This window comes from Triticum aestivum, chromosome 4A (genome assembly GCF_018294505.1).
Source record: "Triticum aestivum cultivar Chinese Spring chromosome 4A, IWGSC CS RefSeq v2.1, whole genome shotgun sequence".
Lineage (NCBI taxonomy): Eukaryota > Viridiplantae > Streptophyta > Magnoliopsida > Poales > Poaceae > Triticum > Triticum aestivum.
This window is the reverse complement of record NC_057803.1, coordinates 476,893,033-476,907,077: the sequence shown is the minus strand read 5'-3', so window position 1 is coordinate 476,907,077 and position 14,045 is coordinate 476,893,033. Positions and strand designations below refer to the sequence as shown.

General features: G+C 44.1%; 1 long non-coding RNA gene across 1 annotated transcript; it reads right to left on the bottom strand.

Moving 5' to 3' along the window:
* Positions 1 to 11,000: 11,000 nt before the first annotated feature.
* Positions 11,001 to 13,186, bottom strand: LOC123086475 (uncharacterized). The gene is made up of 2 exons (XR_006440900.1): positions 12,804 to 13,186; positions 11,001 to 12,710 (listed from the first exon to the last, which is right to left on the bottom strand). It is a non-coding gene; the product is annotated as an uncharacterized lncRNA (long non-coding RNA).
* Between the last annotated feature and the right edge of the window lie 859 nt (positions 13,187 to 14,045).

The window sequence follows — 14,045 nt, the reverse complement described above, 5'->3', positions numbered from 1 at the left end:
ATGTCTCGATCATCCGGTTCTCAAACATGAGGCAGTGCAAGGAATTCAATAGAGGAGATCGAGTCTTGTGGGGAAAAATGCGCAAACCTCCAAACTAATCATGATTAGTCGTGTCCCCGGTTATGGACAAATTTGAGCATCTAGAAGTGGATTATTGGTTGATCTCATCACTTTATTTAATTAATGTATTGGGTTATTAATGACTTGGGAATTTTGGGATTGAGTTGGAGGAACCTTCTCAATATTGACATAAACTTGGTAGTAAAATAAAATGTATTCCTTTGTTGTAGGGAAAAATTAGCTTTATGTAAAATTTAACTTAGAGCCTCCACCAGCCAAGTATGCATATAGTGATAGACATTTACATTTTTATTCTATGATGTGAAATTGCTAGTACATTCAACGTACTGACCTACACGGCTGCAGCGTCTCATGTTGTAGGAATCCTACGATGAGTAAGTGATACGTTAGGGTTACAATGTCTACACTCAACTTTGCCGTTGGTGTTATTGGGACTCCACAATTTTGATGTTACTTTCGCTATGTGGATTGAGGTAATAGTACTTACGTTATATTACACATGTGATTGAACTCTGTTATAAACCCTCGAGTACTGTGTGTGTCAGCATACCGATCCAGGGATGCCACTTAAGCACAAAGACTTCGACCCATTCGGGTTGGGTCGCTACAGCTAAGAGAACAACTGTTGTGCCTTGGAGTGGCCCCTGCCCCCGTATATAAAGGAGGAGGGGAGGAGGCGGCCGGCCCTAGGGGCATTCCATGGGGGGGATCGAATAGGACTCCAAGTCCTATTCGCCCCCCTCCTTTCTTATAGAGGGGAAAGGGGAAAGGGAGAGGGAGGAGGAGAAGGAAAGGGGGGGTGCGCCCCTCCCCTAGTCCAATTCGAACTCCCCATGGGAGGGGGGCGCTTCCACCCCTTGTGGGCTGCCTCATCTCTCCCCTATGGCCCATGTAGGCCCATTACTTCCCCGGGGGGAGGGGGGGTCCGGTAACCCCTCGGTGCTCCAAAAAATACCCGAACCATTCCGAAACCATTCCGGTGTCTGAATACCATCTTCCAATATATCAATCTTTACCTCTCAACCTTTTCGAGACTCCTCGTCATGTCCGTGATCTCATCCAGGACTCCAAACAATCTTCGGTCACCAAAACACATAACTCATAATACAAATTGTCATCGAACATTAAGCGTGCAGACCCTACAGGTTCGAGAACTATGTAGACATGACTAAGACACATCTCCGGTCAATAACCAATAGTGGAACCTGGATGCTCATATTGGTTCCTATATATTCTACGAAGATCTTTATCGTTCAAACCGCAATGACAACATACGTAACTCCCTTTGTCATCGGAATGTTACTTGCCCGAGATTCGATCATCGGTATCCTCATACCTAGTTCAATCTCATTACCGGCAAGTCTCTTTACATGTTTCGTAATGCATCATCCCGCAACTAACTCATTAGTCACATTGCTTGCAAGGCTTATCATGATGTGCATTACCGAGAGGGCCCAGAGATACCTCTCCGATACTCGGAGTGACAAATCCTAATCTCGATCTATGCCAACCCAACAAACACCTTCGGAGACACCTGTAGAGCACCTTTATAATCACCCAGTTATGTTGTGACGTTTGATAGCACACAATGTGTTCCTCTGATATTTGGGAGTTGCATAATCTCATAGTCAAATGAATATGTATAAGTCATGAAGAAAGCAATAGCAATAAAACTTAAAGATCATTATGCTAAGCTAACGGATGGGTCTTATCCATCACATCATTCTCGTAATGATGTGATCCCGTTCATCAAATGACAACACATGTCTATGGTCAGGAAACTTAACCATCTTTGATTAACGAGTTAGTCAAGTAGAGGCATAGTAGGGACACTTTTTTTCTATGTATTCACACATGTATCAAGTTTCTAGTTAATACAACTCTATCATGAATAATAAACATTTATCATGATATAAGGAAATATAAATAATAACTTTATTATTGCCCCGGGGCATATTTCCTTCACTGGTCGGCGAGATGCTCGCGGTGGCTTCGGCTTCAGCGGCTGTTGTTTGGCGGCGGAGCGCGCGTGGTGGAGGCGCTTCTCTTCTCTTGGGTCTAGGCTGGTGGCACAGATGCCTGCACGACGGAGACGACCGGGACCTGGGGCCCATGCTCGGGCGGATCGGCTTGGGGCACGAGGTGGGTCGGAGCTTCTGCTTCGGGTAGGCGAAGGCGGGCGCGGTCCGGGATGCGTCCGCGGGCGATGAGATCCCTCTCCTCGCGGGTGCGGTGGTAGCTGGTGGTGGTCGGGATTCCACTAACCTGTTGGACAGATCGGCGCCAATGACCACGGACATGGCGCTATGCGAGTGTGGTCGGTGACGGCCGTCGATGGTCATGGTGTTGTGTCTCCCCCGGTCCTCGGGACTGACTGGAGACGCGTGCGTGGATGCCTCCTGCTGTGGAGGCGTTGACCCAAACTCCGTGGCTGATGCCTGGCTAGGAGTGAAAGGAGACACCTTTTACTCCTCCTACCGTGGTGGTTGCACCGTGATGTGGGCGGTTGGTCGTGTCTTTGACATGGATGCCGGGGCGGTGGCCCCGAGTAGCGGTCTGCATGGGTGGCTCTTCGGCGGGCTCCATGTGGGCGGCAAGAGGTGGAGCGGTAGGTGGCTCGGGCATGCTATCTGGCAATGGCATCGCCCCTATCCGGATCTAGAGTTCTGACCTCGTCGTGTTTGTCCTAGAGACCTCGTGGCGGCGCGGGGAGGTGCTGAGCGAAAGCTCCGCGCTTTGCGCCAATGACGGCGACGCTCGTGGGCGCCGTTATCTTCTTGAAAACGTCGTCGTGGTGCTCCTCTTCATGTATGGGTTCCGGATAAAAATCTTTGTCTGTGTGGATCTTAGTAGCGGCGACACCTAGCGCCGTTCTCCCTCCCGGGACGTGGGGGCATTGTCATGGAGCTTAGGTGTTATAGGGCGTAGTGTGGCGTTGTTTTCAGTTCTTTATGTTCTCTCTCTTGGTAGCGTAGTCGTGTGTGGCTTGCTTGATCTGATTATCCTAGAATGGGCATTGTGTGAGGGCTATCTAATCATCTTGTATCGTTCGGCCGTATACTTTATTTGGATGTTGCTTTATATATAAAGCGGGACGAAAGACCCGTTTTGAGAGAACTACTCGCTCACGTCTGAAAGTTGAAAATCAATACTGTCCATGCATGGTTGAGCTTGATTGCTTTCAGCTGAACTCTGACGTCTCCATTTGCTGTGCAGCCTTGTCGTCTTGAGTTGGTGCCGACGATCGGATTTGGTTACTGCTCATCACAAAACAATTAATCCGGGGACGTGTCTATCAAGATTAATTAAGATTACAAACTTGCAACCATCAAAATGGTCAACGTATCATGTGCCAATTGTGGTGTAGTATTTACTAATCGATGTGATAGTTAGTAGCATGTTTTTTTTCCTATTATTATTGAGAATATAAGCAAATATGTAAGAGCAGATTGCATTGAAGGGAGTACTGTTTCACACTATTTACATGTGTTTTTCGTTTGATGCTCATCTAGCCCTGGCTTGTGTTCGGTAACTTGAGCCTTCGATATTAGTGTGATGATGAATGCAGATATTAATGAACAACATACGCCAACCAGTTCATCTAAAAGTTCAAAATGGCCATGCTCCTTTGGAGCTACAGCATCACAACGGAAGAACCCGGGTGATTGTGACTTTATGGGATGGATGAGCAGTACATGACCGCACATATTAAGTAGCACATACCCATACAAAAAAACGTTATAGAAATTAAAATATCCAAATCTTTGGGGATGCCAAAGTCTTCTTCCTATTGCATCCACGAACGAGGCATCATGAGTAAATATCGATGTCGCCTCTGGCCCCCGTCTCACCGAATAAAACTCGTCAAAACCCAGGAGCTTGTAGTAGAAGCAACGGTCACAAGGCCATCGATGTTGATCAGAAGACGCCGACGACCATGACATGTGGAGCAAATCACCGCTCGTCGACACCAACGATCTTACTTTGGTGAAATCTTCGATATTTGTGGTGGTGGGTGGGTAAAAAATGACCTCATGCTGCTCCTGGGCCCGACAAGACGCCAAGCCCCAAAGGATCAACTCACCGTGGTAATCTGTGACGTACTCTAGGTTGCTGAATCTGACGATCTGATCTGGAGTGAAGTTTTCGACCTGGCCGAGGTGGGCAGCCGAGTCGGCGACGAAAGTGGCGGCGACCAAGATGAACATCTGACTTGGCGCGTAGATCGTGCCCAGATCCAATGACACCATTGTGTTCACCTAGATGTGCATGGCCACCACTATCAAAGATGATTTTAGATGATCCCTCAACAGGGTATCCCGGAGAGGTGAGTAGGTCGGAGGGGAAACAAGGAGGCGAGTTTACCTAGGTCCGGGCCCTCTCAGTGGAGGTAAAACCAAACCCCTGCTCTCTGTATATTGTGATAGGGGTGTACAAAGTATATTTATAGAACCAAGGGTCTGTATATGATCTATCGACTAGCTCACCCCCGACTTATTTAACACACTAGGTCTCCTAGGGTTACACAACCTAGTAGGCCACGTTGGTGGAGGGTGAGTCCTCCACGGCTCCATCTTCCTTGACTTGGACGACAAGGCTTTTGGGGTCTTCTCTGCAAAGCGCCATGGCCTCCATGAGGCCCACGGAGGAACCGACCTAGGGGTCCTTGGACCGGCCTACCATGTCCGCAACCGACATGGTGAGGCACCCCTTGGCCATTACACCATCAGTTGGCGACCTCATGCACGGTGGTGTCTACTCGGGAGGCCACAAAAAAGTGAGTCGAGGTCACTAGGAGAACTCCCGAGTTCACACGCGTCCATTGGACCAAGGCAGATGGAACTCGTTGGGAGCGAGATAAGGGTGGCGGTGCGACTATGAGTGATATGGCAATGGCGATGTAGGGCACAATCCAACAAGTTAAGGGGAAAGGAGGGATCCTGAGAGCCCTGGAAGCACGAATTCATCCTCTGTTTTTACGGATGTGAGCTCTAGAATAACGGCGACTATGCGAAGACAGTGATGCAATGCACGGTGAGGTCATGGCTTTGGCGGCAAGCTCGCTACATGATGCAATCGATAACTGCAAGAGAAGGGAGACATAAGGAAGCTCACCATGAAGCGGACAAACATTCTAGAGAGGTTCAAGAAGCTCTGATGGCGTTGAATTGATCGTCGGCTGTGACAAGGAAGAACAGACCGATTCACTTGTCACGAGGCATCGGAGCTCGAGTCCTTCCGCTAAGATGTGTGCGGTGTCATGGCAAAGCTCCTATACTTGTCGACTGGGCGGGTGTTGGGCATTGGCCACTGAACACATCTCCAGCAACGACCAAGGGCTCTTGAACGACAATCAAGGGAGATCTAGAGGGTGTAGGAGCTCGCGGGAGAGTGGGAAAGTGAGGGAGAAGATCTGGGGCCCCCCAACGCGAGGATAGGCAAGGGGAGGGCTCATCTCCCCAGGGGAGGTTCGCGTAGTTGATATCCTGCAAAGGCATAGGGTTTAATTGTAACCTTTTCGAAGGAAGAGTATCTATTTTGTTTGAAATAAACCTCAAGCTTTATTCATTAGAGATAACCAATAAATCATTTATGAGGGCCATTTAAATTTCATTCAACGGTTCCTCAAACCACTCATAAGTCAGAGAAGATCTAGCTAATCTAGCGAGCTCGTGAGCAACTTTATTTGCTTCTCTTTTTTAGTGTTTGAACCTAGTAATTATGAAATCACAAGCATAATGAAAACAATCATCGAAATAGCCGCCGCTACACCCGCCAGCCGTCCTCGATCCTTCATGGTATCAATCACATTCGAATTGTCCGAGTTAATAATAAGGCGATTAGATCCCAATCAGTGCCAAGGCTTTAGTTGTCAAGACATCACAGTAGTCTATCTTCCCATCCCCACCCTCCCCGCGATAAATCTGCCTTTGTCATCTCTAAGCATTGCCCCCATTGTACCCCTAAGCAGGTCATGGTCAAAAGAAAGAATCAACATCAAGTTTAACATAACCCACTGGAGGACAAGACCAGCCCCCCTTTCATAGATGCCTCTGGAGATGAGGCAGAAACATGGTTTGTCGTAAGAGTTAGTATCCCCATAGATATATGACACACATTCTGAGTTGTCTCCTTGTGCACCAATTTATTGGAAATATGCCCTAGACAGAATAATATTTGCGTTATTATATTTCCATATTCACAATTAAGGATTTTCTATCCTATGCTATAACTGCTATGATCCTGTAATATGTTATCCAGTGGAAAACTCATATGCATGTGTGGGATGATAAACGATAAATGAAAAGGTTCCAAGTCTCGCCTCTAGGACTAGCTCAAGTGTTGTTGGTGATCACGCTTTTTGAATCTTAGGATATCGTTAAGTGTAACAATGATCCTAAAATAACATTGAGATTATGATGTTAGAAGAACAATCATATTGAATCAACCTAATCTTGTTTGTTATGAATTGAGTTAATATCGTCTGCATTAAATTATAATAACATGGAGTGTCAATGTGATATTGCTCCTTAGAATATGAGAGTATCATGGTCACTTCTTACTATACGATGGGTTTTGGGGTTGCTCAAACATCACTGATGTCGCTTGAAACCGTGTCAGTATTTCCCCAAAGAGGAAGGGATGATGCAGTATAGTTATGGTAGGTATTTCCCTCAGTTATGAAACCAAGGTTATCAATCCAGTACGAGAACCAAACAACACTATGTAAACGGTACCCGCTCACAAAGAACAGATACTTGCAACCCGACGCGTAAGAGGGGTTGTCAATCCCTCCTAGGTAACGACGCTAGAAATTGGCAAGTTGACGGGAGAATATTTGTGATAGATTGAATTAATAGCTAAAATGCAAAATAAAATAAGTAATAAAAAAGTGCAGCAAGGTATTTTTGTGTTTTTTTGGAATAATAGATCTAAAAATAAAAGCAAATAAAAATATATCTCAAAGCAAATATGATAAAGAATAGACCCGGTGGCCGTAGATTTCACTAGTGGCTTCTCTCAAGAAATAGCACACGGTGGGTAAACAAATTACTGTTGGACAATTGATAGATGACCGAATAGTTATGACGATATCCAAGGCAATGATAAATATATAGGCATCACGTCCAAGATTAGTAGACCGACTCCTGCCTGCATCTACTACTATTACTCTACACATCGATCGCTATCCAGCATGCATCTAGTGTATTAAGCTCATGGAGAAACGGAGTAATGCAATAAGAACGGTGACATGATGTAGACGAGATCTATTCATGTAGGAATAACCCCCATCTTGTTATCCTTAATAGCAACGATACATGCATGTTTTGCTGCCCCTTCTGTCACTGGGAAAGAACACCGCAAGATCGGACCCATCACAAAGCACCTCTTCCCATGGCAAGAAAAATCGATCTAGTTGGCCTAACTAAACCAAAGATCCGAAGAAGAAATGCGAGGCTATAAATAATCATGCATATAAGAGATCAAAGATGACTCAAATAATATTTATGGATATAGATCTGATCATAAACTCAAAGTTCATTGGGTCCCAACAAACACACCACAAAAAGAGTTACATATAATAGATCTCCAAGAGACCATTGTATTGAGAATCAAGAGAGAGAGAGAGAGAGAGAGAGAGAGAGAGAGAGAGGAAGCCATCTAGCTACTCCCTACGGATCCTTAGGTCTATGGTGGACTACTCACGCATCATCGGAGAGGCACCAATGAGGATGATGAACCCCTCCCTGATGGTGTTAGATTGGATCTCGTGGTTCTGGAACTTGCGGCGGCTGGAATTGTGTTTGGTCGGCTCCCCTAGGATTTCTGAAATATTTGGAAATTTATAGGGCGAAGAGGCGGTGCAGGGGGCTACGTGGGGGGCACAACCCTCCTGGGCATGCCTGGGCTCCTAGGCGCGTCCTGGTGGGTTGTGCTCCCCATGGGCCTCCCCTCTAGTGCTTTCTTGGCCCATACGGTGTCTTTTGGTCCAGAAAAAATCTCCAAAAAGTTTCCCTGCGTTTGGACTCTGTTTGGTACTGATATTTTGTGAAGTAAAAAACAAGCAAAAAACAGCAACTGGCACTGGGCACTATGTCAATAGGTTAGTCCCAAAAAATTATATAAAGTTGCTATAAAATGAATATAAAATATCTAAGAATGATAATATAATAACATGGAATAATAAAAAATTATAGATACGTTGGAGACGTATCAGACACCTGTAACACAGTGATCATAACGACAACTTGCAGGTTCATCAGAAAGTTTGACAAGTAACCAGATAGCTCGAGAGTGGGATTTGCTCCTCTAACGATGGAGAGATATTCTTAGGGCCCCCTTGGTGTGATGGCATCAATCATCGTCTGTACAGACACACATGACTTGGTCACGGGGATGCCGGAATAAAATAACGAGAAAGAAGAGCAAAATCGGTAATGAGGATTTCGGTATAGTGAGCATAGTGATGACTCGGGAGGATAAGGATGCATCCCGGGTTTTGTAAAGTATCGCGAATCAAAGGGAACATCACATGATAACCAAAGCTTTGCTCAAATATCATTTGTGTACTCATAGGGACTGATACGGACGACCAGGGTCCCGCTACTGGTCATTGAACGAACGGTTTCGTTCATGTCTATGAGTTACCAAACCTACGGGGCACAAGCTTAAGGAAATCACTATCTGCTAAGTGTTAATAAGATAGTAGTCATGAGAATATATTTGTGAAATTATTTCATGAATATTCAGAATAGTTCTGAGAGGATCCGGAAGCATTTCGATGTCACCAGAAGGGTTTCAGTGAGTATCGGGTAATACTGATAAATTATATATAAGTGGAAAATGTTTTTGGAGATGTTAATATATATATATAATAGTCTAGAGGTATTTAGAACATGTTATATTTAATTTAAACTAGGAAAAGGGCCCGTGCGTTGCAACGGGTATAAAATCAATTTGAAAGTTCGTGTGTGCAGCTCCAATCCATCTCCTTCTACCTTGTCTCATCTTCCCTTTTATTTGAAACTGCTGGCAGTAAATACTACAATTGCAGAGGCCACGATTGGACATGTTTAATTAGGATTGCTCTTAGCCTCCCAACACATTCTCAACATAAAAGCATTAATTATAAAGTGTCAACCCAACGATCTTCCCTCAAAAAAAACCCAACGATGGTGACCAAGTGAAAAAAGGAAAATAACTTCAAGTAATTCTAGATGGATGGAGTATGTCAACAACAAAGACACGCCACATCGTTTTTGAACCAGTGAAAATATCTCACATCTATATGAAAATCACATAATGTTATCAAGCAGAACAAATACTATAAGTATTTTTCTTTCCTTTGATCCTAATATATACTATTTAGTAGATCAGATAGACAACCAAGGTTGTGCAAGAGCTATTCCGTTAGAGCATCTACAGCAGGACATAGCAAATATGACCCCTTAAACGCCCACGGATGCGCCCTGACAGTGACCGGGCGTGTCCGTTTTAAGCCCCTATTTATCCATCCACACAGCCACACTCCTCATTTTTCTTCTTCATATGTCCGATCACTCGCATGTGATTGATGGAGATGAAGATTGGCGCGTTTGTGAGCCCTCATATCCTCCCTAGATTTGAGATGGACATGAGAGTTCACGGACAACCCGAACGTATAGAAATTGCATGAGGGTCCGGTTGGGTCAGTTTTTTTCTTCTCTCTCTTGTCCGGTCACTAACCCGGGCGCGTCCGCGGGCGTATGAAAGATGATTTGAGGCGTCCGGCTATAGATGCTCTTATTGGTGCCAACTAAATGAAATAAGAAGAACCTGGGACTTTGCTCATATGCATCAAAACAATATGTAAAAGGGGTAGTTTCACGAAAAAAAACCTAACAAACATAGTGTTTCAAGCCTCAAAGAGGTTGATCTGGATGCCCTCGGTATCCTAGACCTGGCATAACATAGTGTTACACATTGATCTGCAATTATGTCGATGACTCTCAATAGCGACTTGCACATGGCACCATGGCTAGGCATTATGTCAAATAGATGAACAATATTACAAAGAACGTGGCATAAAAAAATCGTGCTGATAAGTGATAAAACGCCTAACCTGCTCTGCCATGATCATGGTGATGGATGCTCTCTCGGAAGTATCATTGAGGGGGTATGGATGGCAGAGCTAGCTGGACAACATCTAAGATTATGCATGACTGTGGCATTGCCGACCTTGAGCTTCTGCCCGAGCATGTGGCAATATCAGTCATGATTGGATTATGATCTGGGATGCTTAACCTCTCGGATAGTGCAAAAGACTATGATATACAACCTTGGTGTAAGGTTTTAAGCATTATTACCATTATCTAAAAATTCATAGAAATGTAAGTCAGCAGGAATTCTGCTATACTAATACTTATAGGAGCTGCTATATTACAAACTTCAAAAATATCCATGTAATAAGATTTGGATTGCTTAGCACGTCCATGTTATAACCATAATTCTACACAGTAAGTACTCCATCCCCTTGTCTTAATAGTATTTTGGCAGAGCTCCTGCTTGGTTTTCAGAAAATAGAATACTCACACATTGCCAAAGGCAAAATTTAAGTTGGGAATTTGAGTCTGGTATCATGTAAGTTGTGCTTGGTTGACTAAAAAAATGTACTAATGTCTGTTTGATGACAGATACGAACATGTGTTATGAACATATAATATCACTCCACTTAGTCTAATACCAGAATTGGTATAAAAAATTAGTTTGCTTTCTTATTTCCAATAGCTTACCAACTTTTCTATCCCAAACAAAGCACTAACCTAAGTTACAGTATATTGACTTCCAACCCTAAAACAAATTGCAATGCAGTCCCTTAATTAACCCACTTAAATTATTTAAGAACATGGAGGCTACCAAGTTAATTCAAAGCTATAGACTATGCCAAAAAAATTATAGATTGCTCTGGATGAGTACACATTACAGATGGGCGAAGAGAAGCATGAAACAATCATTTTTGTGACCACACACCTAATCGCCGCACCTAATCTTCTCAATGCTCATAGTCATGGGTTCTCTCCCCAGATCCATTGAGGGGCATAACTGAGTGGATCGAGGTGGTAGACATCAGTGGGTGGCGGCTCCATGACACATCATGTGAGGCATTGCTGACCAGGAGCTTTGCACTGGGATCATGGCTGTGGGTTGTGGTCGAGGGAGAAAGCTTGCTTCTCTTCTTCCGGATGTGCAGGTTGGTGGTGGACGCAAGTGTTCAGTGAAGCTCAGAGGCAGAAGGCATCCAACCAAATCATCATACTTGACACTTCAAAATCTGCATCCTTGGACAGAATCCCGTTTGCGATGCCGAGGTTTCACAGCGTGTTGCATTGGTGCCTTCTTACCTTACAGGTGCTCTCCTTCCCTGCTCGCAAGACCCTGCACGAAACGAAAATACTTACCATGATAATCGTATATTTCTTCAGGTGCATCGCAATGATTACTTTTGTCAATGAGACAAAACTGAAATCTGGATATAATATTCAGTCATTTACATGCGAACTTTTTTGGGAGTTTTTTCCGCCGAGTGCAAATTATATATTATTTTAAACAGATCATGTGATCCTGAGACACATCAGTGGTTTTCACATTAATTATATTGTATTTATGCCACAGAACATATACGTGATCCATCAGTTTCTTATATGTTCCCCTCCAAACATATGAAGTGGTGAAAAGATTTATAAATCCCGTAACTAATATGGATTAAGAATGTTTATTGCAAATATTGGTACTTCAAATAAATTTGATTGTTGCATAAAGTCGGGAGACGCTCATCTGAATCACCTGCAAATATATAGATTAGCTATTGGTTTCATAAAAAAGAAACTAATTATCTTGCTGGTGTGGCCTTGTGGGAATATTCCAACAAAATAAGAACGCACAATTTTGTTTTCATATACAGTAATTATCAACCTACTGAGAATGCAATAAACCATAGTACATCTAAGCTTATTAAGGGTCTAATCATATATGTATGCATCCATTAATTCCATCTATTCATCATCAGGTGTCTAATTATGCATCCATTAATCCAACATATCCATCAGTTCCATGTTTGTATAACCAAGTACTATACATATAAGAGCTGAAAAGAGATCAGACCTGAGATTAAACGGGCTGGAGCACGACAATCATATGTCCCACTGAACTCTGGAGAACACAAAAATAATTTGATGCAAAGGAAAAACAAAGCACTTCGATGCTAGGATCAGTTTATGCTTGTTCCAGTGTTTCGACACTTCGACCACCTACTATCAAAAGAGCACTACTATGTATGATCCACAGTTATCACTTTGACAGAAATTCAGACCACCTACTATCAAAAGAGCACTACTATGTACGATCCACAGTTGACACTTTGGCAGAAATTCAGAAACACATGTTCCATAGTAGAGTTCAGAAAAATTAACATGTCTGATGCCTGTTGCCTTGGCCTTTACTATCTACTTCATCTTTGAATCCACGGACAACCAATCCCTGAAAAATCAACTGAGTATTCCCCTCTCGATCTCTTCGTTGCTCAGCCACGGGAGGCTGCAGAGCCAGAACAGGGGATCTTGTGTGGGTTGGAGGCTGTCCGCGAGGAGGGCCTGCACGGGAGACGCAAAGTTTCATCTCTGTAGGAGGTCGTGAGCAGCACTGGATGGGAGAGGATAGAGGTGTGGAGCCGGCGAGCAGCACACCTCGGGGGAGTGGAGACAGAGATGTCAGGGAGAGGTGGTGGTATCCTTGCGCACGGCAGCGCGAGGCGATGGCAGAGATGCTGGGGCCTGGGGGTGCCGCGCGGTGTCGAGGTTAGTCGCCTCGGCGGGATCCTCGCCCACAATCAGGACGTCCACCGGCGCTCCATCGTGGCTATCGGCGGGCGCCGTGCTCCAGGGAGCCAGTGGCTAGGGCTCCGTTCAAGGCTATTTACCGGCGGCGGGGGACTACAACGGCGATTGGGGACGGAAGATGGTGGCGAGGGTTGCCGGAAGCGGTGCCATGGGGGCGCGGCGGCGAAAGGAACCCTAGTTCCGGGGCGTCTCGCGTCCTTGTGCGGGAGAGAGAGGGCCTCTAGAATCCCCTTTTCACTTAATAATCGGAAATGTTAACGCCCACACGTGTGGGCGTTTGCACATCGCCCACACGCCTCCATCACCACTCATTTTGCCACGTATGAATAGATGACATCAGTAGAATTTTTTTTGGTTTTCGTCTTAAAAATGTTGTATCTCCTAAATAAAAAAGCGAACTAAAAATCCGTTTTCACCATTAAATCCGTCTCGACGAGATCTTCAAAACTAGACCCCATGTTGATATGTTTCGACGAATTTTTTTCCCAGAAGTTGCCACGATGTTTACACTGTAGTTTTCATAGGGCTTAAACTAAAGTTGCCATGTGGCAATTTTAGTTTGTAGATTATGGCAATTTTAGTATTTTGATGATGGCAACTCCAGTACTTTGATCATGAAAATTATTTTTTGTATGAACCATGGCAATTTTACGTGCATGTATCATGGCAATTTTAGTTTATGGTACATGGCAAGTCTAATTTCTTAATTCCCCGTTTTATAAATGTCAAAATTTACTTTTAAATGTAGAAGAAAATAGCTGAAAAATATCATGGCAACTTCAATGTAAACATCATGGCAATTCATATGCAATAGACATGGCAACTTTTAATCCAAAGAAAATTTCATCAAAACATATCAACATGGGATCTAGTTTCGAATATCTCATCGCGAGGGATTTAATGGTGAGAACGAATTTTCAATCGGATTTTTCGTTTAAGAGATAAAACATTTTAAAAACTGAAAATCCAAAAAGATTCCTACATGCATGCATGCGATGACGTGGCAATCTGTTTACATTAGAGACGTGTGGTGCGTCTCCCTTCCTGCCACACGTGTGACAGTTAGCGCGACCCTTAATAATTAATAAC